General features: G+C 39.4%; 1 long non-coding RNA gene across 2 annotated transcripts in view; it reads left to right on the top strand.

Moving 5' to 3' along the window:
- Positions 1-27,944, top strand: part of LOC135195625 (uncharacterized) — a 70,672-nt gene that overhangs the window by 10,622 nt on the left and 32,106 nt on the right. The window lies entirely within an intron of this gene.

A 27,944-nucleotide genomic window follows, 5' to 3' on the forward strand; every position in this document is an offset into this window, starting at 1 on the left:
CACATGGCGGACATCACCCGCCCGCCCCGTGACCTGCAGGCCGGGCCCGCCATGTGCCCCGGGACTTGCGGTGGGCCCAACCGACCCATCCCAAGCGACATCGTCCCTGGGCATGTGGCGGGCAGGAGCCTTGGCTGGCCCAGCCGGCCCGACCCTGGGTACATGGCGGAAACCGTCGCCCGCCCCAGGACCTGCGGTGGGCCCGGCCCGCCCGTCCCGGGACAGGTGGCGGACACCGCCCACGCCCTGGAACCCGCAGTGGGGCTGGCCCGCACATCCCGGGTACGTGGCGGATACCGCCACCCACCCCGGGACCCATGGCGGGCCCGACCCGCTCATCCCAAGGCACGTGGCTTACACCGCCCGCCTGCCCGGGCCCAGCCCACCCATCCTGGGGCATGTGGCGGACACCGCCCGCCCGTCCTAGGAGCCGTGCTGGGCCTGGCCTGCCCATCCTGGGGCACATGGCAGACATCACCTGCCCGCCCCGGGACCCGTGGAGGACATCGCCCACCCGCCCCGGGAGCCTTGGCTGGCCCGGCCCGCCTGACCCTGGGTACATGGCGAACACCACCCGCCTACCCCGGGACCTGCGGCGGGCCCGGACCGCCCGTCCCAGGGCTGGTGGTGGTGGACACCGCCCACCCGCCCCAGGACCCGCGGCGGGCCCGGCCCGCCCATCACGGGGCATGTGGCGGACACCACCTGCCCGCCCCAGGAGCTGCGCCGGGACCCACAGCAGGTGCGGCCCACCCCTTACTTACAAATCCCTTACAGTTCGTTCGGGTTGCCCCAGGTCCCTCAGTGTGAGGCGCCTCTAATGTCTACCAGAGAGTTGCTAGTACATCTTCCGGTATATTTTGCATCTTCCAATCTTGGATGGTCTGGGATGCAGTTTAGATATTTGTCGAGCTTATTCTTAAACACATCTACGCTCACTCCTGATATATTCCTCAGATGAGCTGGCAACGCATTGAATAGACGCTGCATTATCGATGCTGGTGCGTAGTGGATTAATGTCCTGTGTGCTTTCCTTATTTTTCCTGGTATAGTTTTGGGCACTATTAATCTACCTCTGCTTGCTCTTTCTGATATTTTTAGTTCCATGATATTTTCTGTTATTCCTTCTATCTGTTTCCATGCCTGAATTATCATGTAGCGTTCTCTTCTCCTTTCTAGACTATATAATTTTAAGGATTGTAGTCTTTCCCAGTAGTCTAGGTCCTTAACTTCTTCTATTCTAGCTGTAAAGGACCTTTGGTACACTCTCTATTTGTGCAATATCCTTTTGATAGTGTGGGTACCATATCATATTGCAATATTCAAGTGGACTACGAACATATGTTTTATAAAGCATAATCATGTGTTCAGCTTTTCTTGTTTTGAAGTGCCGTAACAACATTCCCCATTTTTGCTTTACATTTTGCCAACAGAATTGCTATTGATCATTGCATAAAACATGTTCCTATTCATCATCACACCAAGGTCTTTAACTGCTTCCTTATTTGTGATTGTCTCATTATATTAGGTCCCCTATATGCATATAGCTTTCCTTCTCTGTCTCCATAATTATTGATTCAAATTTATCAGAGTTAAATACCATCCTATTTACCTCTGCCCAATCATATACTTTGTTAAGGTCTCTTTGTAGAGCGTTCCTATCTTCATCACAAGTAATTTCTCTACTTATTCTTGTGTCATCAGCGGGGGAAAACTACTCTACCGAATCCTTAACATTACTGTCTAGTCTTCAATCATAATAACAAACAATATTGCAGCTAGCACCGTACCTTGTGGCACACCGGATATTACCTTGGTTTCATCGATTTCTCATCGTTTGCAATAACTATCTGTTTTCTGTTGTGTAAAAATTCTTTTAACCATCTTCCTACTTTATCTACGATATTGTGTTTTCTAATTTTCTTTGCTAATATATTATGGTCTACTTTGTCAAAAGCTTTTGCAAAGTCTAGATAAACCACATCTGTTTCATTTCCGCTTTTCATATTCTTGAATATGTTCTCACGGTGGACTAACAGTTGGGTTTGTGTACTTTTTCCGGGTACGAACCGTGTTGTCCTATATTAAACAAATTATTTTTTATTAAATGTTTCATAATATTTTTCTTCATTACCCTTTCATACACTTTCATAATATGTGATGTTAGACTCACAGGCCTATAATTACTTGCCTCTAGTCTTGATCACTTTGAAAGTAGTGATATATGCTAATTTGTGCTCATCATAAATCTTGCCTGTATCTACACTTTGTCTTAATAATATTGCAAGTGGCTTTGCGATAGAATGAACTACTTTCTTTAACAAAACAAAATAGCAGGGACTCCATCCGGCCCTGCAGCAGCTCCATTTTTAATTTCATTAATTGCCTGCACAATATCGCTTCATTAATTTCTATGTCAGCTAAATATTCACTATTTTCATCCCTTACTTCTATATCATTATCTTCATTATCTATTCTAGGGGTGAATTCTCTCTTATATCGAGGCACCTGGTGGACAACACGCCCACTCACTACGGACCGCATGCAGCGGGCCCAGCCCGCCCGTCCCGGGGCGGGGACGTGGCGGACATCGCCTGCCCACCCCGAGACCAGCAGCGGGCCCGGCCCACCCGTCCCAGGGCATGTGGCGGACATTGCCCACCCACCACAGGAGCTGCACCGGGCCTGGCCCGCCTGTCCTGGGGCACGTGGCGGACATCACCCGCACGCCCCGGGACCTTCAGCAGGCGCACGCCCATCCCGAGGCACCTGACGGACATCGCCCGCCCACCACGGGACTTGCGGCGGGCCCGGTCCGCCTGTCCCGGGGCACGTGGCGGACATCACTCGCCCGCCCCTTGACCAGCAGCGGACATTGCCCATCTGCCCCAGGACCCGGGCACCTGGCGGGACATTGGGCTGCCTGCCCGCCTCTCCCGGGGCACAAGCGACATCTTCCCACGGCCCCGGGCCGGTCGCCCGTCCCAGGGGCACTGGCGGACAATCGCTCGCCCGTCTTGACCAGCACGGCGGGCCCATGGCCGCCCGCCCGGGCCCGGGGGCCCATGGTGTGGCGGACATTGGCCCACCGCCCCAGGACCGGGCACCTGTCGGACATCGGCTGCCCGGCCCGACCTATTCCCGGGCACAAGGCGGACATCGCCCCCCCGCCCCGGGCTGGTCCGCCCGTAACCCAGGACACATGGCGGAACATTCGCCCCGCCTGCCGCGCCCCGGGACCCGCGGCGGGCCCGGCTCGCCTGTCCTGGGGCATGTGGCAGGCATTGCCCATCCGGCCCGCCCATTCCCAGGGCACTGGCAGACATCGCCCGCCCGCCCCCGGACCCACAGCGAGCACAGCCCGCCCGTCCCAGGACATATGGTGGACCTTTCCCACCCGTCCCAGGACCAGTGGCGGGCCTCGCCCACCAGCCCTGTGGCAGGTTGCAAAAAAAAACACCCCTTACTATTCCTTAGAACCAGAATATGCCAATGAATCCTCTCAATTCTCCTGGGGCTTCTTTGAATTTTCTAGTTCTTGTCCTGGCACTCTGTAAATCCTGCCGAATCCTCTGATTCTTCTCTTGGCACCTCCACGAATCCTACTCAAGTCTCTCACTTCTCCAGGGGCTTTTCTGAAGCCTGGTTCTTCTCCCTCACCGGTCCACAAATCCCCTCATTTTCTTCACCGTTTTCATAATCCTCCCCTTTCCTTTCCCTTCCAGGAATCAATAAAACTAAGAAAATATTTTAACATATTTATTTCCGTTCTAGTTCAATTTCCTTCAAGGAATAACAAGGCAAACTTATTACAAAATAAACATCAAAGTTTCCATACAAAAAAGTTTTCACATCTGATACGTCTTCGTGAGGCCAGCACAGTCTTCATCGCGCCATTCCTTGAAGATGGACAGCTGCTTCTGCAGTTTCCAGTTGTCCTCCTCTAGGCGTCTTTATTTCTCATGGAGGTTCTTCAGGTCGCACACCAATTTCTCCTTCGCTCCTCGCAGCTGTCAAACCTCATCTTCCAGCTGGTCGTTCCGTTCGCCCTGGACACAAGCCTTCCTCTCCAGCGACGATTTCCTTCCTCTAGAAGGCAATGCCAACTCGTTCCTCTTGAGTTTCGCCGCCTCAACTTCACACTGGAGTCCACACTTTTCCTTCCATAGGTCTTCCACTTCCCTCTGCATAGGCCATCGTTTCTCTGCCCGATTTCCTTCAGCGAACCATCGTGCCCGGGAGCCGACAAATCTCTTATCGCCAAAAAATTCCCCTTCGGTTAAGCATATATGAAAACATATTAATTCCGAAGTAGAGCGAATTAGATATTAGACATTTGTAGCTCGATGTTTATATATATATATATATATATATATATATATATATATATATATATATATATATATATATATATATAATATAATGTACCAAAGACTATCACATTTTAGACATGCTGTCTACGAACGAGGAACGCCAAAGTACACGGATGAATCAAAAGTACTAAAGTAGAACTGCACACACCTGAATGGGACTATTGAGACCCACCGCTCATGCCAATAGTGACAGCCCTTACGAAAGCATACCGCACATGCGCAAGTGTGTCCGCGTGTGTAATATACGTGCTGTTGCAACATTACCAAGAGAGAGAGAAAATGGCGATAGTTGTTAATGATGTTTTTCAGGATTACAAACAGTGGCTGGGTAGTTTTTCTTCTTCTTTTTTCGACATCGCGTATTCAGGAACCTTTTTCTCCTTAAAGGAAATAGTGGTGGCCACAGCTATGAGTGAAAATAGATCAACGTGAAATGACGGTCTGTTCCCTCTGAACAGACCACGGCGGCTATTTACCGCTATCTATACTATGGTGCCTCCACTTATATGCTTTTGAATTGAGATTTATTCTTGTCAATCGAAATGTGTGATGCGATGGTGGTGAACGGCAGTTTTCTAAACGTGTGTGTGTGTGTGTCCATGAATTGTGTAGACAGCACGCCTGGCAGAGTAGTTCCGCCTGTCTGAGCATATCGCGACATGACGTCACGCATAACAATGAGCCGCACATAAATCGCTGTGCCCATGGTGCAATAGAAAATTGGTTGTGAAAAATAAGAAAACGCCCCTTTCCCAAAAAAATTTTCACCAGGTTACTTAAATGGAATAATACTACATATGGAACATCTGAAATGCAACCAGAAGTTCCCCTTTAATGCCCGGACCGTGGGGAAATTGCCCATTTGAGTTAGAACCGAAGGAGAAAATGTCACTCTACGTATCAATTTATCTATTCCATCGAAATAACAATAAACTCCTTGATAACTGCATCACAGGAAAAATAAATCATAGCTAGTATCTAAATATGCCCAAAAAGGGTAATTGGACATGAGACTATGCAAATCTTAAGCAAGAATACTACATAGGGATTTACTTACACAATTGACAAATAATAATAATAATAATAATAATAATAATATAATAATAATATAATAATAATAATAATACTAAGAATAATAACAACAACAATAATAATAATAATAATAATAAATAATAACCAAAAATAAATATATTCTTAATACAGAGTTCTATTCATTAAATAAATGAAGAAACAAACCAAATCGCCAGACTTGATTATAATTCACTTATATCACCAATTTTAACATCAAAGTTAAATGAGGATCAAACTTGGGATATGAGTATAAATTAGCTCATTTGCCAGAAGAGTGTCTTAACTCGAAAATTGCTATATTTCAGGAGAAGCAATCTAAAGTTGAAATTCTCTATACTTTGTCCATTTATATTTAGATGATTCTTTTACTGAGCTATTTTAATGACAAAAACAAAGTTTTTACCACAATATGGAATAAAGAAGAGGCTATCTGCTGGTATCAATAGCTCAAAACACATTTTTTGAGTTGTGTCACTCTTCTGGCAAATGAACGATGGTCCGACTGACAGTTCCACTTTTTACACGTGGACGTTTACCCTTCTAACAGTCGTGGGGGTGAACTGACAGGTATTACTGTCCCTTTTATCCAGGTATTACTGTGGTAACTATCCCTTTGATCCAGGTATTATTGTAGTGACAGTCCTTTTATCCTGGTATGACTGTGAAGACTGTCCCTTTTATCCAGGTATTACTGTGAAGACCGTCCCTTTTATCCTGGTATTACTGTGATGACTGTCCCTTTTATCCAGGTATTACTGTGAAGACTGTCCCCTTTATCCAGGTATTACTGTGAAGACCGTCCCTTTTATCCTGGTATTACTGTGATGACTGTCCCTTCTATCCAGGGATTACTGTGAAGACTGTCTTCTTTATCCAGGTATTACTGTGAAGACTGTCCTCTTTATCCAGGTATTACTGTGAAGACCGTCCCTTTCATCCAGGTATTACTGTGAAGACTGTCTCTTTTATCAAGGTATTACTGTGCTACAATTAACGAGGAAATTTGCATTTGAACAAATAAAAAAAAACGCCTTATATCTAGCACGTCAGGCTTGGCCAAAATGCACGTTTTTTTCCTATATAAATTCCACCCCCCCCCTCCCCATTTATATGGAAAGCCGGGTATTTGGGTGGGTGAAAAATCATTGACTTACTTCACCTAACAGGGGATCCCACCTAGGATGCCGGGGGGATTCGCTCTCATGAGCGCCCCCAACCTACTCTAATTTATGGAACTGTGAATTAAAATAACAGGGTTCCAACCCAATGTAACCAAGTCAAAGTCACAGAAGGCCTTACATAGCCAGACATTTTTGCCGCCTCTTGGACAGCAACTTAACCTAACTTTGGGAACTTAACATTAAAAATTATTGGCTGGGAATCTACCCTTACCAAACCTAACCTAAACCTTAGGTATAAGGTCATAGCCTGGTAGACCACTAACATAAGCCTAAGTTACCAGGTCCTTACTTAGCTAGTGCACGCTGCATTTTAATACCCTTGATTAAAGTATCCCGGACCATTTAAAACATATCCTTGTATCACTTCCCCACCCCTCAACCCAAAAAAGTTAACTTTTCAGAATCAGAACCTACAGATACAGGTTGCCATGGCAATGTTAGAATACCTCCTCGTATGCCTATTTCGCTCTTGTATTTTCAACCCACCTAAAATACCTATACCAAATTACCAATATCCGCTGTAGTCCGCAATATAGCCTATGGGGTTTCAGTAGCCTTACACTGATCATTTGTTCCCAAAACGAATGGGAGGTAAAACTGCATAGAAAAACGTCAACTGCCATAGTCTACCTCGCCGCAGAATAGTTATATAGATCTAACAATACATTTTCATTCACAAGGCAACTAATGTCCAATAAAATATACATTAACTGATTTCCACCATACCCGTATCCTTCAGTTGTAAAATTGCTGCAGGAACTTATACCTAAGCGAAATTACTTGGTCTTGAAGACACTCAACACACCATCTTGTATATAAAATCCCATCAGTTTACGTTCTCAGATCAATCTGCTGATATTATATAAGTAGAAAGTTATCTTCACCTCTTTCATACAATATTAAATAAAATTACTGACGTTAATAATTCTAAAACAGGAGTCTCTTTATAATGAAGTTTGCTTCGTCAACGACGCGTACGTCGGGCGGACGACACACAAAACGGCCGAAAACGAAAGACTTCTGTTGAAATGCCATAGATGTAAATACACATACAAGTGACGCTTCTGTATAATAAAATAGGAGATAAAGGACAACTTTTTGAACATTCTGTGAATTATCAGAAAATGCCTATTTCAACTTAAAATCGAATAATAGTTGTTTTCTACGTTCTGTTTACGTCGTCCTGACCGGATCTCCCCAAGGGTGACATTTCTGAATTTCGTTGTTAAACAATTCCAACACTACCTTTGATGTCTAAAACTGAAAAAAAATATAGCATGCATACTGCATATAGCTACTGTTACAACCCTGATATAGAGATACATTACTATTTTTCCACTTTGTAATGCTGGCGGGACCCAGTCAAGAAGAGGTAAGCATGTAAACGACCCGAAAAATGGCAGCCAGGATGATAGGCTCAGGAGGGTAATGCTATGCCTAAGTCATAAGTTATACCACCTGTAACGGAGTGAAGGAACAATAAAGCTGTGAGTACTTTACACGAAGTGTGTATTTAAACCACCTTAAGTCCGCGAAAGTATTAAGATACGACAATAATTGTCTTCTTAGGCTTGTACAGCAGCTTCAGGTTAGTTTTCACAAGAGCGCCGCCAACGACGAAACCCCAATTGAAGGAAGAAGACTCATGAAGTTATAATCCAAGAGGAGGAATCCAATAATGAAGAGTCGCTTGATTTGAAATGTATAGTAAACAAGAGTTCTGTTCAACCTTATGTTGTTGGTTGTCATTTGAATCATAAGCCATAAGCCATTTTTATTTGAAATTGACACCGGTTCAGCTATTTCCACATTAAAGTATGATGATTTCAAGAAGTTAAATTGCACATTACTGAACTGTAGAACTAAATTGCAGGGTTATAACCAAGTGCCAATTAAAGTATTTGGGAAGGTCAAAGTTTCAAATTTTCAATACAAACAGCAAAATCTTTCAGACGTTGAATTCATAATTGTTGGGTCAGACTTCCCAAATAACTTGATTGGTAGCAATTTAATAGATAAGTGCAATACTACAATTAATGTCCATCAGTTAAATATAAAAGATTTTGTGGAAAACTATAATGAAGATAGTTTGAAACCTATTAAGAACTGTCAAGCCCGATTGTATCTATAAAGTTGGTCAAGTTCCTGTTTTTTAGAAGGTCCGCACGGTGCCCCTGACGTTACGCAGTGAGGTTGAGAGTACGCTGCAAGAGCTTGAAAAATATAAGATTATAGAAAGAGTAGAATTCTCAGATTATGCCTCACCAATTATTACTGTCAGGGAGCAGAAGGAATCCCTTAGGGTTTGTGGGGATTTTCGTAAAATAAATTAAATTCTTCATGAATCTAAATTCCCATTACCTAATATGTCAGAATTAATTTCCAATGTGTCTGGATATAAGTATTATACCAGACTTGATCTCAAGAATGCTTATTTGCAAATGGAAGTTACTCCAGAAGACCGTAAATATTTGGTAATTAACACACATTTGGGTCTATATAGATATTTACGGTTACCATTTGGTATTCATTCTGCTCCTGCAATATTTCAGAAGTTCATTTCCCAATTGTTAGCTTCTTATGATTTTGTTTATCCATATCTGGATGATATTGTTATAGGAGGAGACTCACCAGCTGAACATGATAAACGTGCAACTAGCAGAGAGAAGAGCCCCATTAACTGTCCTTGTTTTCAGTCTGTTTCTTTGTTTAGTTTTAAAGAGGTTAACTTTACTGAACACTCGTTCGCATTCAGCATTAGAGTGCGGCAAGCAAAGAGCAGTTACAGCAAAATTGGCTAGGTCTGAAAAACTAGGCTCTTTTTGGGACACTTCTCCCCAGAACTTATCAGGTGACTCATTAACGAGATGTTTAAGTTCATGTTGCAATATGGGAAACATTCTCCATTGATCATCCAGCTTTTGAAGTAGTGAGTGGTCAGCTGGGGGTACAATCAGAGGAAGCTCAGATGCAAGAGGGAATAAGGAAGGGATTCTTTCTCTGAATTCTGATGAGAGAGCATTTTTTGGAGAGAGACAGTTTAACTTAGACAGGACACCATTATTGAAATTATACCTCTTCCTTATTTCTGTGCATGCCACTACAAGGAAACTCCTACACCTCTCCTCTCTCTTCTCCTTCCCTTTGTCTCTACTATCTTCTCTCTCGCTTTGTCTCTCTATTTTCGTCTTCCTTTCTTTATCTTACTTTCTCTCTGCGTCTTCCTCCATCCATCTGAAAAATAGAAATAAAATATATCAGGTCGACAAGGTGTTGGGAGAGGGTGGGGAAGAGGGCTGGGGCGGATGTGGGCTCCCTCCAGACATCCAATATATACACCCAGGAAGCAAATTTGAAACATAAACGTAAAGGCGAATACGTATATAGTATGTGACCTCTTAATATATATCGACGTATAAGACAATATACTGCCATTATGGACACAAAATTAAAAACACGTCCAAGACTATGATACTATATAACATCTGAGAGAGAGAGAGTAGGGGGGAGGGGATGTCTGATAAGCCGCTCTCCTTATCACACAGTTTCGGGTTGATTGGCTTTGACTACGTCCTCAGATTTAGTCCAAAAACCACGATAAAAGGCAAAACTTGATTTAAGTTTCGCTATGCATACTTAAATTTAAGTGCAAGTTGCTACTGCATTCATTCTCCGTTACTTACTATACCTACGCTGAGTCCAACAATAAGTATAGGCTACTTTCATCAAATCGAAGTCGGTTGTCATGATTAGGCCTATCTTTGATGGAAGGGAGATTCAAATCAGCTGGTTTTTCTTTTCTTTATTATTATTATTATTATTATTATTATTATTATTATTATCGGAGTCCAGTGGATACCATTGATGAAGGGGGAGGGGGAGGAGTTTTCGGTATCTACGTTAACCATATATTGAATTTGCAACTATTGGATTCACATCGGCCTAGCTAGCTAGCTACTTTCCTTCTTCTATAACATCTTTTGTCCTCATCATAGCCATCTTTTTTGTTTTTTACCCTAATTGCTTTCTATGCGTTCTATCCTACGTTTTATCCTTGCTTAGTTCGCGTGCAATTTGGAACAATTCAGAAGGCCCCCCTCCCACAAAGCGGCCGGGTGGGTGGGGGGGGGGGGGGGGCACTGACCTGAAATTCCAGGAGAGGTGAGAGGAGGTAAAAATGATTTGATAAATGAGATGAATTGGTTTAACTATAGGGCGTCTTTTATTTATTTTTAGTCGCATTTTATGTATTTCTTTTAAGGGTTGTCACAAATGAGTTTGTGTGTGTGTGTGTGTGTGTGTAGGTGGTTGTGTGCCCACTGGCCTGTGATGAGATAGTACATGGGAGGGATGTTACTTATGTCTGTCTGTCTGTCTGTCTTCTGAATGTCAGTATAAAGTTGAATATTCTGAGAGAGAGACTTGATCACGTCCGGTATGCTAAGAAGAGAAAGATGATAAGGGCTTATAGGTATCTAGGCGTGTGGGGGGGAGGGCGAAAGGTAGGGTATTACCTATGACATACATCAAAATGAGCAGCAGAATTTCGACGTATTCTTAGATTAAATTTACGTGGCCGACTGTTGAAGAGACAAGCCGTTATATCAAGGATTCCTTGTCGATTACACTTGGAGATCCATGCGAGACAAAAGGAGTGAGAAGGGACAGATTACATCGAATTCCTTGAGTTCTAAATTTCATTGATCATTCACAGGAGAAAAAAAAACATTTCGTTGCTAATTCACAGGAGACAGGCGCAGATCAAAAATAAAATAAAATAGCTAAATAAACCAGTGCAATACATTCCAGATAAAAGAAGTAGGTTTGGAGCGTAAATTTGTTAAATTTGGGATGCCAAAAACGGATTGGATTCTCGACTTCATCATCTACAGACATACTGGTAGATGAAAATCCAGGTGTATCGGGTTCTGCGGTAGAAGACTAGAAGCACTGATGTCTTCGTATCTCGGAAAACATCACTGGAGACCGCCAGGACTTGGGATAATCCCGTGGCCCTATTTGCAAGCTAATATTCAGCGTCCACGGCCGCCAAAATTCCAGAAGGCGGAAGGTACACAGGCCCCGTCGAAGTCTTGAAGCCTTCAGTTACTCCAAGTCCTTCCGAAGGCTCGACGAATCTCCCACAGCAAGAAAAATGGCCTTAAGAGCCAAAATGAGGATCTGGGGAATTCCCGGAATTCTAGTGGCGTTTTCTAACTCCAACGTTTTGATCGGGTGGAAAGAAAGGTAACCATGTTGGCACTTGGTAAATTTAACTTTGTGAAAAACTTATTGGCTCTGATCCCTGACGGATCAGTGGTACCTTTTATAAATGGAAATTGGATCCGAAACTTCGGATTATCTATTGGTAAACACGCAGTAGCTCTTGTTCTGGGAGCAATTTTTGGCCGTGTACATCAGTACATTGAAGGTCAGAAGGGTCCCCAGATTGGTCAAGATGCTACCGCACGGAAGAACGACGACGACCTTTATTGCGCTACTGAAATGATCTCTCTTTTGAAGGAAGAATGGAAAGAATCAAAGGAGGAGTACTTTTTCCTCCTAGATGAATTCGAAGAGATGAATTTCAACGAAGCTGCTGAAATGAGAAGGAATCAAAATTTGCTCGACTATTTCATGGAAGAAAAGTATAACATCGAAAAGCTTGGTAAAAATCGCGACTGTGCTGAAGAAGAAAATACACTTCTGAAGAAGAAAATAGAAGAGTTGGAGGACGAATTAATCCAGAAAGCCAAGGAAGTTGAAACTGTATACGAACAGCTCGCACGGAAGGAAAGAGAATGTGAAAACCATCGAGAAAAACTGGAAGAACTCCAGAACCAAGCCGTGGACAATGACTTCTATTGTGGATACCTTGAAGAGAAGGTGAAGACCCACGAAGCCGAAAGAAAGAGGCTGCTCCAGGCGACGACACATCTCGAGGAGAGATTGCAAGCCTCACAGCGAAAAGTGTCTGCTCTAGAAAGAAATCATTACCTAGAGAAAAATCACAGTAATCAGACTCAAAAGAATCTAGGCGATCAGAAGGTCCATATCCAGGAAACCACAGATCAGTCGCTTCAACAGGAGGATGAAAAAATGAATGAGACATTAGTGGAACAAGAACGACTAGTATCCGTGATAAACAATTCTATGACAAATGAAAAGAATAAGAATAATGCTTTGGCTGAAGAAAACAAGGTAAAAGGAAACATGTTCTGTAAACTTGGACGGTTGGAAGAAGCAAGTGAATGTTTCCTCAGAGTATTGGATATGGACGACGATCACGAGGACTACAGGCTAAGACTGGGATTATGCCTCTTGTTGCTTGGCAGACACAGGGAAGCTATGATGCAGCTTAAGAAATTAGATGATCAAGAAGATTTGGTTGCAGCTGCCAAAAACCCTACAACCGAATGCAACGTCATGGCTGCCCATACTACATCCTAGGTATTGCAGAGGATGCTAATTTGAAGGCAATAAAGTGGGCCTATAGGAAGCGGGCACTGAAGTTCAACCCTGATAACTGCCAAGGATCTGAAGAAGAGCGACATCGCAGAATGGATATCATGCAGAAGGTCAACTATGCTAATGATCTCCTATGCGATGCTGATGAAAGAGGAGAATACGACGCAGTCAGGGAGTTCATCAAGGACCTGGCAGCTGAAGTGTTTCAAGATCCTCAGAAGGCAATGAAAGTAAAGAAAAAGAAACCTGGAAGGACAACGAAGAGGCCGAAAACTAAAGGAAAATAGGAAGGAACAAACAGAAGAAACAGCCTGTGATTAACCAAAATTGTGAAGGATTTTGACTTGTCACCAGGTGATGCTGCTGCATCGTGTTCCAGAGGCATTGCGATCTTCTTGGCCCATTCGATGGATTGACTGCAAGTTGGGTGTTCACTGCTGCTCCCCCCAGCAGCAACCAGCAACGGGAGGTCCCCCCACCTCCTACACACCCATCCTGCAATCAAAACCATCGAATGGGCCAAGAAAATCGCACTGCTTCTGGAGCATGACACAGCATCATCAACTGGAGACCAGTCGAAAGCCTTCACATGGGCTGTTTCTTTGTAGTTGTGAAGACAAGCGATGTGATCGGTCTTTTCAACAGGCTTCCCTGGCGATTCTCTCGTCATCCTGACAAAGGCAGGAGGACCAACTCTAAGGATGAAAGCGAACAGTTATTCGGAGGAAGGAGGACCAGCTCTCAGGATGAGAGCTAACAGCTTTTCGGAGGCTGGAGGACCAGCTCTCACGATGAGAACTAACAGTTGTTTGGAGGCTGGAGGACAAGTTCTCAGGATGAGAGCCAACAGCTGTTCGGAGGGCCACAAGGCGCCCCCTTTCCTGCCAAATGATACCCTCTGGAATAGGGATCGATACCATATCACCTATGAGTGGAAAGCAACCTCTTGTGTAGCGTCAAAACCCTAAGTTAATGCCTTCTACTTCATATGTGAATTGGGTTATGTATTGCATGTTAAATCCCATCTTCTGCATATACTGTTGTGGCAACCTCTGGCGTGGCGTAAAAACCCGTAAGTTCAATGTCTTCTATGTATGTAAAATATGGGTTATGCAATGCATAATGGCTCCAATACTTGCATATACCACTGTGGCAACCTCTGGCGTGGCGTAAAAACCCGTAAGTTCAATGCCTTCCATATATGAAAAATATGGGTTATGCAATGCATAATGGCTCCAATACTTGCATATACCATAGTGGCAACCTCTGGCGTGGCGTAAAAACCCGTAAGTTCAATGCCTTCCATATATGCAAAATATGGGTTATGCAATGCATAATGGCTCCAATACTTGCATATACTACTGTGGCAACCTCTGGCGTGGCGTAAAAACCCGTAAGTTCAATGCCTTCCATATATGCAAAATATGGGTTATGCAATGCATAATGGCTCCATTACTTGCATATACTACTGTGGCAACCTCTGGCGTGGCGTAAAAACCCGTAAGTTCAATGCCTTCCATATATGCAAAATATGGGTTATGCAATGCATAATGGCTCCAATACTTGCATATGCTACTGTGGCAACCTCTGGCGTGGCGTAAAAACCCGTAAGTTCAATGCCTTCCATATATGCAAAATATGGGTTATGCAATGCATAACGGCTCCAATACTTGCATATACTACTGTGGCAACCTCTGGCGTGGCGTAAAAACCCGTAAGTTCAATGCCTTCTATATATGCAAAATATGGGTTATGCAATGCATAATGGCTCCAATACTTGCATATACCACTGTGGCAACCTCTGGCGTGGCGTAAAAACCCGTAAGTTCAATGCCTTCCATATATGCAAAATATGGGTTATGCAATGCATAATGGCTCCATTACTTGCATAATGGCTCCAAAACTTGCATATACTACTGTGGCAACCTCTGGCGTGGCGTAAAAACCCGTAAGTTCAATGCCTTCCATATATGCAAAATATGGGCTATGTAATGCATAATGGCTCCAATACTTGCATATACCACTGTGGCAACCTCTGGCGTGGCGTAAAAACCCGTAAGTTCAATGCCTTCCATAGATGCAAAATATGGGTTATGCAATGCATAATGGCTCCATTACTTGCATATACTACTGTGGCAACCTCTGGCGTGGCGTAAAAACCCGTAAGTTCAATGCCTTCCATATATGCAAAATATGGGTTATGCAATGCATAATGGCTCCATTACTTGCATATACTACTGTGGCAACCTCTGGCGTGGCGTAAAAACCCATAAGTTCAATGCCTTCCATATATGCAAAATATGGGTTATGCAATGCATAATGGCTCCATTAATTGCATATACTACTGTGGCAACCTCTGGCGTGGCGTAAAAACCCGTAAGTTCAATGCCTTCCATATATGCAAAATATGGGTTATGCAATGCATAATGGCTCCAAAACTTGCATATACTACTGTGGCAACCTCTGGCGTGGCGTAAAAACCCGTAAGTTCAATGCCTTCCATATATGCAAAATATGGGCTATGTAATGCATAATGGCTTAAATACTTGCATATACTACTGTGGCAACCTCTGGCGTGGCGTAAAAACCCGTAAGTTCAATGCCTTCCATATATGCAAAATATGGGCTATGTAATGCATAATGGCTCCAATACTTGCATATACTACTGTGGCAACCTCTGGCGTGGCGTAAAAACCCGTAAGTTCAATGTCTTCCATATTTGCAAAATATGGGTTATGCAATGCATAATGGCTTCAATACTTGCATATACCACTGTGGCAACCTCTGGCGTGGCGTAAAAACCCTTAAGTTCAATGTCTTCCTTATATGCAAAATATGGATTATGCAATGCATAATGGCTCCAATACTTGCATATACCACTGTGGCAACCTCTGGTGTGGCGTGAAATCCCGTAAGTTCAATGTTTTCCTTATATGCAAAATAGGGGTTATGCAATGCATAATGGCTCCATTACTTGCATATACCACTGTGGCAACCTCTGGCGTGGCGTAAAAACCTGTAAGTTCAATGCCTTCTACATATGCAAAATATGGGTTATGCAATGCATAATGGCTCCAATACTGCATATACCACTGTGGCAACCTCTGGCGTGGCGTAAAACCCTATAAGTTCAATGCCTTCCATATATGCAAAATATGGGTTATGCAAATGCATAATGGCTTCCATTAATTGCTATACTACTGTTGGCAACCTCTGGCGTGGCGGTAAAAACCCGTAAGTTCAATGCCTTCCATATATGCAAAATATGGGTTATGGTTTATCAATGCATAATGGCTCCAAAACTTGCATATACTACTGTGGCAACCTCTGGCGTGGCGTAAAAACCCGTAAGTTCAATCCTTCCATTAGTGCCCATGTTATATGGCAAAATATGGCTAATGCTATGGCATTGGCTTAAATACTTGCAATACACTACTGTGACAACCTCTGGCGTGGCGTAAAAACCCGTAAGTTCAATGCCTTCCAATATATGCAAAATATGGGCTATGTAATGCATAATGGCTTAAATACTTGCATATACTATGTGGCAACCTCTGGCGTGGCGTAAAAAACCCGTAAGTCAATGTCTTCCATATTTTTTTTTTTTTTTTTTTTTTTTTTTTTTTTTTTTTGCAAAATAATGGGTTATGCAAATGCATAATGGCTTCAATACTTGCATATACTCACTGTGGCAACCTCTGGCGTGGCGTAAAAACCCTTAAGTTCAATGTCTTCCTTATATGCAAAATATGGATTATGCAATGCATAATGGCTCCAATACTTGCATATACCACTGTGGCAACCTCTGGTGTGGCGTGAAATCCCGTAAGTTCAATGTCTTCCTTATATGCAAAATAGGGGTTATGCAATGCATAATGGCTCCATTACTTGCATATACCACTGTGGCAACCTCTGGCGTGGCGTAAAAACCTGTAAGTTCAATGCCTTCTACATATGCAAAATATGGGTTATGCAATGCATAATGGCTCCAATACTTGCATATACCACTGTGGCAACCTCTGGCGTGGCGTAAAAACCCTTAAGTTCAATGTCTTCAATATATGCAAAATATGGGTTATGCAATGCATAATGGCTCCAATACTTGCATATACCACTGTGGCAACCTCTGGTGTGGCGTGAAAACCCGTAAGTTCAATGTCTTCCATATATGCAAAATATGGGTTATGCAATGCATAATGGCTCCAATACTTGCATATACCACTGTGGCAACCTTTGGCGTGGCATAAAAACCAGTAAGTTCAATGCCTTCTATATATGCAAAATATGGGTTATGCAATGCATAAAGGTCCATTACTTGCATATTCTACTGTGGCAACCTTTGGCGTGGCTTAAAAACCTGTAAGTTTAATGCCTTCTATATATGCAAAATATGGGTTATGCAATGCATAAAGGCTCCATTACTTGCATATACTATTGTGGCAACCTCTGGCGTGGCGTAAAACCCGTAAGTTTAATGCCTTCTCTATATGCAAAATATGGGTTATGCAACGCATAATGGCTCCATTACTTGCATAATGGCTCCAATACTTGCATATACTATTGTGGCAACCTCTGGCGTGGCGTAAAAATCCGTAAGTTCAATGCCTTCCATATATACAAAATATGGGTTATGCAATGCATAATGGCTCCAGTACTTGCATATACCACTGTGGCAACCTCTGGCGTGGCGTAAAAACCCGTAAGTTCAATGCCTCATACAGTATGTGCCAAATATTTTATCCCAGTGTCGCGTGGGGGAAGATTCCATTTCTCTTGGCTAGCTGGTGGAGCAGAGAAATGGGGAAGGGTCCATCCCTGGATAAAATAATCCCCCATTACTATGACGCTCCATTGGCGAGGATGCCCCAGGGGGAGATCGTTTGCGATTGCTAAAGGCCCATAATTATGTATGTATGTAGTATGTGTGTATATATATAGATATATATATATATATATATGTATATATATATATATATATAATGTATATATGTATATATAAAACTAAGTATACATATCTATATATATATAATATATGTCTTATATTAAATTTATAAATATCTATGTAAATTATATATAAATATAAATAAAATTACAAATATTATATATACATTATAATACACAAAGTGTATTCACGTACAGATACACAGCTAGACAGCCGTTTTTAGTTCACACTTACGCACATATACATACACACACACACACTTACTCAGACACACAGACATATAACCACAACCATGCACACAAGTACACGCAATGCTTTGACGCACATCACCCACCGCTGCTGTTCAGCAAAACGGAACAGAAAGAATGAGGAGGAGCCTCCTTTAATAGTAGTGGAAGTGTGGCAGCTTCAATCAAACATTGTGTATAAAACAACAAGCGGGTGAATGTTAAATAAGGAGCTGGGAATAGGGAGTTTGGAAAACGGTCTACAAATAACCCTAGGATATTCAGTAGGAACAATAATAATAATAAAAATTGAAAGGGATACTAATACTTACTACGCAGTAGTTGGAGGGAAAAATAATTTAGGTAATTTAATATCAGTCCTTCTCGTGGTCAGGTCGGCAAGGTGACCTCGTTGTGATTAGGGCATCGCGGGTTCGTTTCCCGCTACCGGACATCATGATCTCTTCAAATCTCTTTGAAGTTGGAGCTCAAGGCTTTGTAGGGACAAGCGTATAAAAAAAAAAAAAAAAAAAAAAAAAAATTGAGAAGTTAAGAGGGCATTGTGGCTATTACAATTTCATAAGTATCTGTTAAAAATGAGTAGTAGATTATACATATCAGTCGTGATGTTTATGTCTGTCTGTCTGTTTGTTAACGTTTGGGAACGGGGAGTTATTTTGGGGTTGTGTAACTTAAGTATGTATGGAAGTGTAAAGACGTGAATTTACACACACACACACACACACACATATATATATATATATATATATATATATAGTATATATATATATATATATATATGTTGTGTGTGTTATTTACAAACACGCACATATTAATATATAATCTATATATATATATTATATATATATAGCTGTGTGTGTGTTATATAAAATTAGCTTTGTTATATTAATAATTATAAATATGTATATTTATATATATCATATATATATATAATATATATATATATATAGCTATAGTGTGTTGTGTGATTTACAAACACCGCACCAAACAAATATATATCTATATATATATATATATATATATATATATATATATATATAGTGTGTGTGTGTATTTACAAACCCGACACAAAATTAAATATATATATTATCTAAATATATATATATATATATATATATATATATATATAATATATCTATATATTTATATATATATATATTTATATATATAAAGGAGCTGAATGGAGGGGGGCGCTGCCCTATTCCCAGATGTCAATAAACTAAAATTATGTACTAATCGTTTTTCCATTTTGAGCTGGAAAAGAAAAACAGAAGAAAGTAACTCACGACGGATACAAAGTTGGATTAGATAGGATTATAGCCCTTTTACCCCCTGCGTTGAAAGACCACAATTCCGCGTAAGAGAACGAACCAACCCAGCAGCGTGTTGTCTCGCTACATAGCGATGTCGCCGAGTGATTAGGGAATTCCCGCAGTAGATATAGAAAATCAGGTAAATTTTGATAAAAAGGGGGAGGGGGTTCGTGAGGAGTGTTTTGCTTGGATGTAGTCACCAACACTTCCTTGGACCCAAGAGAAAATATATTATAGAGGATTAACTTTGATAAAAGGCAGGAAAAAACAATCGTATATATACGTACTAAACGCCATGGTCAAAACATTTGCTACCCGTGTATATATATATATATGTATATATATATATATATATATATATATATATATATATACATATACACATACGTACTAGACAGCTCATAGAGCGCTAGCGCGCTACGTATATATAGTACGTACAAAACGGTTAAAGGGTTAAAACAAGTGTTAACGGGAATATATATATAATATATATATACAGGCGGTCCCCGGGTTACGACGGGGGTTCCGTTCTTAAGACGCGTCGTAACCCGAAAATCGTCGTAAGCCAGAACGACGTTGTTGAAAACATGTCCACAGGGATTGAAAATTTCACTAATTTGCAATTTTTCTTAGGGCCGTATCTCTAAAATTATCACTAATTTACTTTTTTCATGTGCAACACTGTGTATTCACAAATTACTGTATATTTTCATTGAAATACAAGAGAGAGAGAGAGAGATACGAGAGAGAGAGGAGCGAGAGAGAGAGAGAGACGAGAGATTTACATAAAACCATTAAATTCGTTGACCATTGTATGGCATTGTTATATTCCCAGCTCCGAGTGTCACTGGAGTTATGAGGTAGGGAAATTGATAAAGGAAAAGACGAAGGGAAGAATTTTCTTTTGAAATTAGTTATCGTATTATTACTACTTCTATTATTATTATTATTTGAAAATATAATAAACACGTGCATCTACCATAAAAATCTCTCATCTCAGTAAGAAAGAGGAATTATCCTTACAAGTGAAATGGAAAGGTCATTTTCATCTCTTTAAAAATACGACCATTATGAATTTTGTAATTAATTAAAGTTTTTATTATTATTATTATTATTATTATTAAATAACTGAAATTATCAATAAACATTTTACATACTAGTACCATAAAAATTATTTCATCTCGGTAAAAGAGAGAGAGAGAGAGAGAGAGAGTGTGTTTATCTCTCTCTGTTTCTCTCAAAAAATACTTATCAAACCGCATCCAGCGAAAGAGACGGAGGGGTTACCACTGTGACACATTATTATCTTGTGTGGCAAAAAAGAGAGAGAGAGAGAGAGAGAGTTAACCTTAATTAAAAGTGACATGGATAGATTAGTATTGTATTTCTTTAAAATACTATCACATATGAATTTTGTAATTACAGTTATTATTATTATTAAGAAAGAGGAATTATCCTTACAAGTGAAATGGAAAGGTCATTTTCATCTCTTTCTTTAAAATACGACCATTATGAATTGTAATTAAATTAAAGTTTTTATTATTATTATTATTATTAATAAACTGAAATTATCAATAAACATTTTTTACATACTAGTACCATAAAATTCTTTCATCTCGGTATAAGAGAGAGAGAGAGAGAGAGATGTTTTACTCTCTCTGTTCTCTCAAAAAATACTTATAACGCTTCCCGCGCGAAAGAGAGGGAGGAGTAACCACTATGACACATTATTATCTTGTGTGGCAAAAGAGAGAGAGAGAGAGAGAGAGAGAGAGAGTTAACCTTAATTAAAAGTGACATGGATAGATTAGTACGTAGTGTATTTCTTTAAAATACTATCACATATGAATTTTGTAATTACAGTTATTATTATTATTTGAAAGTATTAAAAACAAATAGTACAAGTACATAAAAAATCTCGAGTCTCAGTAAATGAGAGAGAGAGACAGAGAGAGAGAGAGAGGGGGGGGGGGGGAATTTCATGAGCACTTGATTGCAACACAGCAGCTCTTCCCCCTGGCCTCTGTCACAGAACTTGATATATCTGACAGTTTTAGTACCCGGAGTTCGAGAAAAGGTTACTGAAAGAAGACTGGGATTTCCTTCAATCTTCCATAATTTTTTAAATATATAAGCTAAAATCTTACTAATTCACTATGGTATTTTCACTATGATATTATTGCTGTATAAATTAATATTAATATTTGAAAATAGTAAATCATTTATTTATCATACAAAAAAACATACATCTTTGTAGTAGAGAGAGAGAGAGAGAGAGAGAGAATTATTATTCTTATTATGTGATATCATTTCAACTTATTAAACTTACTAATACAGTATTAATTAAAATTAATATTTGAAAATTAGTAAATCATTTTTGTATTATAAAAATGTATTTAGTCATGAAAATAAACATCAAAATACACTAATTAGTGATTATTTTCGTCGGAAAATACAAAGAGAGAGAGAGAGAGAGAGAGAGAAACTATGGTTTTTATATCCAAGTCTAAGTAGAGTATAAATGGATTCATTAAGTGAACTAATGTTTCAATGATATTTTGCTGTTTTGTATTAAAGGATATGTATACTGTTTGAGAATGCGTTCCTTATCCTTGACTATGGTTACCATACAGTTTAATAGTGTAAATTAATTTATGCGCCCTCTGCTCAGAAACTAGTTCTGAGCATAAAAAACCGTCGTAACCTTGGAATTTGCGTTGTAATCTAACCAGAAACTTAGTTTTCTTAATTATGTATACTGGAAACAAGCAATGATTTTTTTATTATTTGCACTTTTGGACTGTTATAAACTGCGCATCCCAAGCTAGTGTATTCATTCACTCGGAAACTAGTTCCGCATATGAGGCGTCACTAAAAAAAATACGACATAAAAGGGTCGAAAATCATCATAACCTAAACATTTTTGTTGTAATCTAACCAAAAACTTATTTTTATTAATATACTGTGCTCAACTATAAAGGATTCTTATCATTGTAAGCGTTTTTTAAAAGCGTCGTTAACTTGGAGTGTCGGAAGCGTCAGCGTCGTAACCCAGGCGGATTTTTCAATGAATATTTAAGAAAAAGCGTCGTAACCTCGGAACGTCGTAACCCGGGGACCGCCTGTATATATATATATAATATATATATATATGATCATATGGTCTGCATACACATCACATATATACTTTAGAATGAAGTTCCTACCCAAATTCCCTTAACCAACCAACCTTACAGCCAACTGACAATTAAGCATTAACTTCTTACTTAGGTGAAATGAGGCAAAATGCGATTAACAGAATGAGCATGAATGGGCCCCGTCTTGTTAGTAATAAATGAACCTCTGTTCTCGCTGAATTTAGCATCAAAACTGTACACACACACACACACATTATATATACATGTATATATATATATATATATATATATATATATATATATATATATATATATATATATATATATATATATATATATATATATATATAGGCGGTCCCCGAGTTACGACGGCTCTGGCTTACGACGTTCCGAGGTTACGACGCTTTTTCTTAAATATTCATTGAAAATCCGCCCTGGGTTACGACGCTTGTTCCGAGGTTACGACGCTGACGCTTCCGACGCTCCGAGTTACGACAGCTTACAAAACGCATACTATGATAAGAATCCTTTATAGTTTAGCACAGTATATTAATAAAAATAAGTTTTTGGTTAGATTACAACAAAAATTTTGAGGTTATGACGATTTTTGACATTTTTATGTCGTATTTTTTAAATTTTTTAGTGACGCCTCATATGCGGAACTAGTTTCCGAGCGAATGAATACACTAGCTTGGGATGCGCAGTTTATAACAGTCCAAAAGCACAAATAATGAAAAAATCATTGCTTGTTTCCAGTATACATAATTAACAAAACTAAGTTTCTGGTTAGATTACAACGCAAATTCCAAGGTTACGACGGTTTTTTATGCTTTTTAACGATACCTCATAGCAGAACTAGTTTCTGAGCGGAGGGCGCATAAATTAATTTACACTATTAAACTGTATGGTAACCATAGTCAAGGATAAGGAACGCATTCTCAAACAGCATACATATCCTTTAATACAAAACAGCAAAATATCATTGAAACATTATTTCACTTAAAGAATCCATTTATACTCTACTTAGACTTGGATATAAAAACCATAGTTTCTCTCTCTCTCTCTCTTTGTATTTTCCGACGAAAATAATCACTAATTAGTGTATTTTGATGTTTATTTTCATGACTAAATACATTTTTATAATACAAAATGATTTACTAATTTTCAATATTAATTTTTGATTAATACTGTATTAGTAAGTTTAATAAGTTGAAATGATATCTTATAATAAAAATAATAATTCTCTCTCTCTCTCTCACTCTCTACTACAAAGATGTATGTTTTTTTGTATGATAAATAAATGATTTACTATTTTCAAATATTAATATTAATTTATACAGCAATAATATCAATTCATTAAAGAAAATACCATAGTGAATTAGTAAGATTTTAGCTTATATATTTAAAAAATTATGGAAGAATGAAGGAAATCCCAGTCTTCTTTCAGTAACCTTTCTCGAACTCCAGGTACTAAAAACTGTCAGATATACAAGTTCTGTGACAGCCAGGAGGGGAAGAGCTGCTGTGTTGCAATCATGTGCTCATGAAATTCGCCCCCCCCCGCTCTCTCTCTCTCATTTACTGAGACTCGAGATTTTTTATGTACTTGTACTATTTGTTTTTAATACTTTCAAATAATAATAATAATAAATAATAATAATAATAACTGTAATTACAAAATTCATATGTGATAGTATTTTAAAGAAATACAATACTAATCTATCCATGTCACTTTTAATTAAGGTTAAACTCTCTCCTCTCTCTTTTTTTCTTTTTGCCACACAAGATAATAATGTGTCACAGTGGTAACTCCCTCCGTCTCTTTCGCTGGATGCGTTATAAGTATTTTTTGAGAGAACAGAGAGAGATAAACACTCTCTCTCTCTCTCTTTTACCGAGATGAAATAATCTTTATGGTACTAGTATGTAAAATGTTTATTGATAATTTCATTTATTTAATTTAATAATAATAATAATAATAATAATAATAACAATAATAATAATAATAAAACTTTAATTACAAAATTCATAATGGTCGTATTTTAAAGAGATGAAAATGACCTTTCCATTTCACTTGTAAGGATAATTCCTCTTTCTTACTGAGATGAGAGAATTTTTATGGTAGATGCACGTGTTTATTATATTTTCAAATAATAATAATAATAGAAGTAGTAATAATATGATAAATAATTTCAAAAGAAAATTCTTCCCTTCGTCTTTTTCTGTATCAATTTCCCTACCTCATAACTCCAGTGACACTCGGAGCTGGGAAAGTAACAATGTCATATAATGGTCAACGAATTTTATGGTTTTTATGTAATCTCTCTCTTGTATTTTAATGAAAATATACAGTAATTTGTGAATACACAGTGTTGCACATGAAAAAAGTAAGTTAGTGATAATTTTAGAGATACGGCCCTAAGAAAAATTGCAAATTAGTGAAATTTTCCCTGTGGACATGTTTTCAACAACGTCGTTCTGGCTTACGACGATTTTCGGGTTACGACGCGTCTTAAGAACGGAACCCCCGTCGTAACCCGGGGACTGCCTGTATATATATATGTATAGGGGATATATATATATATATATATATATATATATATATATATATATATATATATATAATATATATATATAATGTATGTATTATACAGACCCACAACAGTGCCAGGGTACGTTTACCTGAAGTTTCTGTTCATTAGTTCATGATCGTAAGGATATGGACAAGGTATTGAAAATGACACACCTTAAGTCCTGTTTGAAAGGTAAAGCATTGTTAGTTGTCTCAGGATTTCAGGTCACAGACCAAGACTATGATGATGATATTGCAGCTTTGCAAGATAGATTTGCTAACCCAGAGAAAGTAAAACAAACATTAGTGCTTCAGTTGTTCAATATGGTTAAGCCTAAGGATACTGCTAAGGAATTGGAGCAAGTTTAAGCTGATTTTTTGAAAGAATTTATTTGAAGGAACTCCCTCAACACCTATGTTACTGATTTAGTCTTCCCATTGGATTATTGCTGTTCTGTTACAGAGCAAGTTGCCTACAGGGGCAGAGATGTTAATTTTTCAGAAATTTCAGACTAAATATTTTACAGTTGATCAAATCAGCACAGGTCTTGCCGACCACCTTGAATTTCTTGATAGGATGCCAAATAGTGGCAAATTACAGTCTGATAGTGATAAATTTCCACAGGATTGTGGCAAATCTCAAGTTAGAGATAAAGTGAAATCCTCCAACCAGACACGGCAGGTATTTACAGATAAGGCTCAGATTGGAACTTATTCAATTGAAGCAACGTCTTCTAAAAACCAATGTTTATTGTGTTCATCAGATAGTCACAGAGCCAGACGATGCTCAAAGTATGCTAATGCAACTTCCCAAAGAAGTAGGCTGATAGATATGGGACGGTGTTCTAGATGTTTAAGAAATAAGCATAATGGCAGGTGTTTGCAGCCTGTTAAATGCTTTGTCTGCAATAAGACTAATCATAATGAAGTTATTTGCTACAGCAATTTTGGAGGCAAGTTGCAAAGTGAGGTGAAATCAGATGGTACTGTGAAGTCAGATAAGCAAGTTAACAGTACTACAAACATTGAAGTTAAGTGTAGTTTCAAGTACAAAGAGTGCTGGGTCCAAATATTCTTCTGCTTTAGCTACGGCTCAGGTCAAGGTATCTAATAATGATAATTCCAAGTCACAGTATGTTCGCTGCTTTTTCGATCCTGGATCGCAGATTTCATTTATTACTTCCAAGTTAGCTATGGCACTACAGCTAAAGACTGTAGAGAGTCAACAACTTTTGCAAGGTTTTCAGTCCCAGCCAAAGGAGGGGCAATTTGATATTGTGACACCTCTAGTTTCTTTAGGTAGGAGGATTAAGAAGATGAGAGTTGTAATTGTGGATAAGTTACCAGGTAGTATTTCTGCACCAGGCATGCATAAGGTTTATCAAATGCTGCAGGGTAAAGGGATTAAAACTGCAGATGAAATTTTATCAGACACTGTCTCAGGGATTGAATTAATGGTGGGTTCTGATTATTTTGCTGATTTTGTTGGTGGTGGTTACCAAGTATGAAGATGTTAAATTGTTTGAGACACCTGGTGGCTACATTCCATTTGGTAAGATTTCCTCACAATTCTCCAATAACCTGGAAACTTCCGTTAAGACAAATGTTGTTGTTTGCAGATTAACTGCTAATATTTCTCCTCTTCATGTTAATGATTTGATTGAAGAGAATAATGAACAAGTTTATAAATTATGGGAATTAGAATCTATAGGCATCAATCCAACTGCCCCATCTGTAGAAGATGATTGTGTCTACAAAAGGTATGTCAATAGTGTTGAGTATCAAAATGGACAGTATTTTGTTCGTCTTCCTTGGAAAGAAAATTTCCCTCTTTTGCCCAACAACTATAGAATGACTTTAGGTTAAGTATATACATTAAGGAAAAATTTATCTAAAACAGAAATTTATTGAGAAAGTTCCTGATGCAGTAGCTGGTGCTAATACACATTATATTCCGCATCATAACGTGCTTAAAGATTCAGACACTACCCCCTTAAGGATAGTGCATAATTGCAGTGCTCAAGATGGAAAGGATAATCCTTCTCCCAATGATTGTTTAATCAAGGGACCCTCCCTGACAGAGAAGTTAGGTGATGTTTTGTTAGTTTAGAGTCAATGATTTTGCATTTTGTGCAGATATTAGCAAGGCCTTTTTGCAGGTAGGCCTGCAGAATGTTGATCAAGATTTTGTCAGGTTTCTCTGGTTCTGAGATCCGCAGAACCCAGAAGCAGGTTTAGACACTTACAGATTTGCTAGTGTGCTGTTTGGTAGCACATCATCTCCATTTTTGTTGATGGCAACACTTGACTATCATTTGAGTAGTTCAGGTAGCCCCTTTAAGAATTTGATTGCCAAATCCTTTTATGTTGATAATCTTCAGGGTAGTATGTCTAATGAAATAGAATTGTTAGAATTTTATGCTGAGGCTAACAAGCAACTGAGGAGTGCAAATATGCCACTCAGGACTTGGGTAACTAACAATGAGAAACTTAAAATTAAAATCGAAGAAGATAACAGTGGTTATGTTGTTCCTACCACTACTTCAGTTCTTGGATTGAATTGGGATGTCAACTCAGACATGCTTAGTCTGATGTCGGCTAACATATTCGTACCTGAAGTAATCACAAAACGCAAATTT

This window comes from Macrobrachium nipponense, chromosome 16, assembly GCF_015104395.2.
Source record: "Macrobrachium nipponense isolate FS-2020 chromosome 16, ASM1510439v2, whole genome shotgun sequence".
NCBI classification, from domain to species: domain Eukaryota; kingdom Metazoa; phylum Arthropoda; class Malacostraca; order Decapoda; family Palaemonidae; genus Macrobrachium; species Macrobrachium nipponense.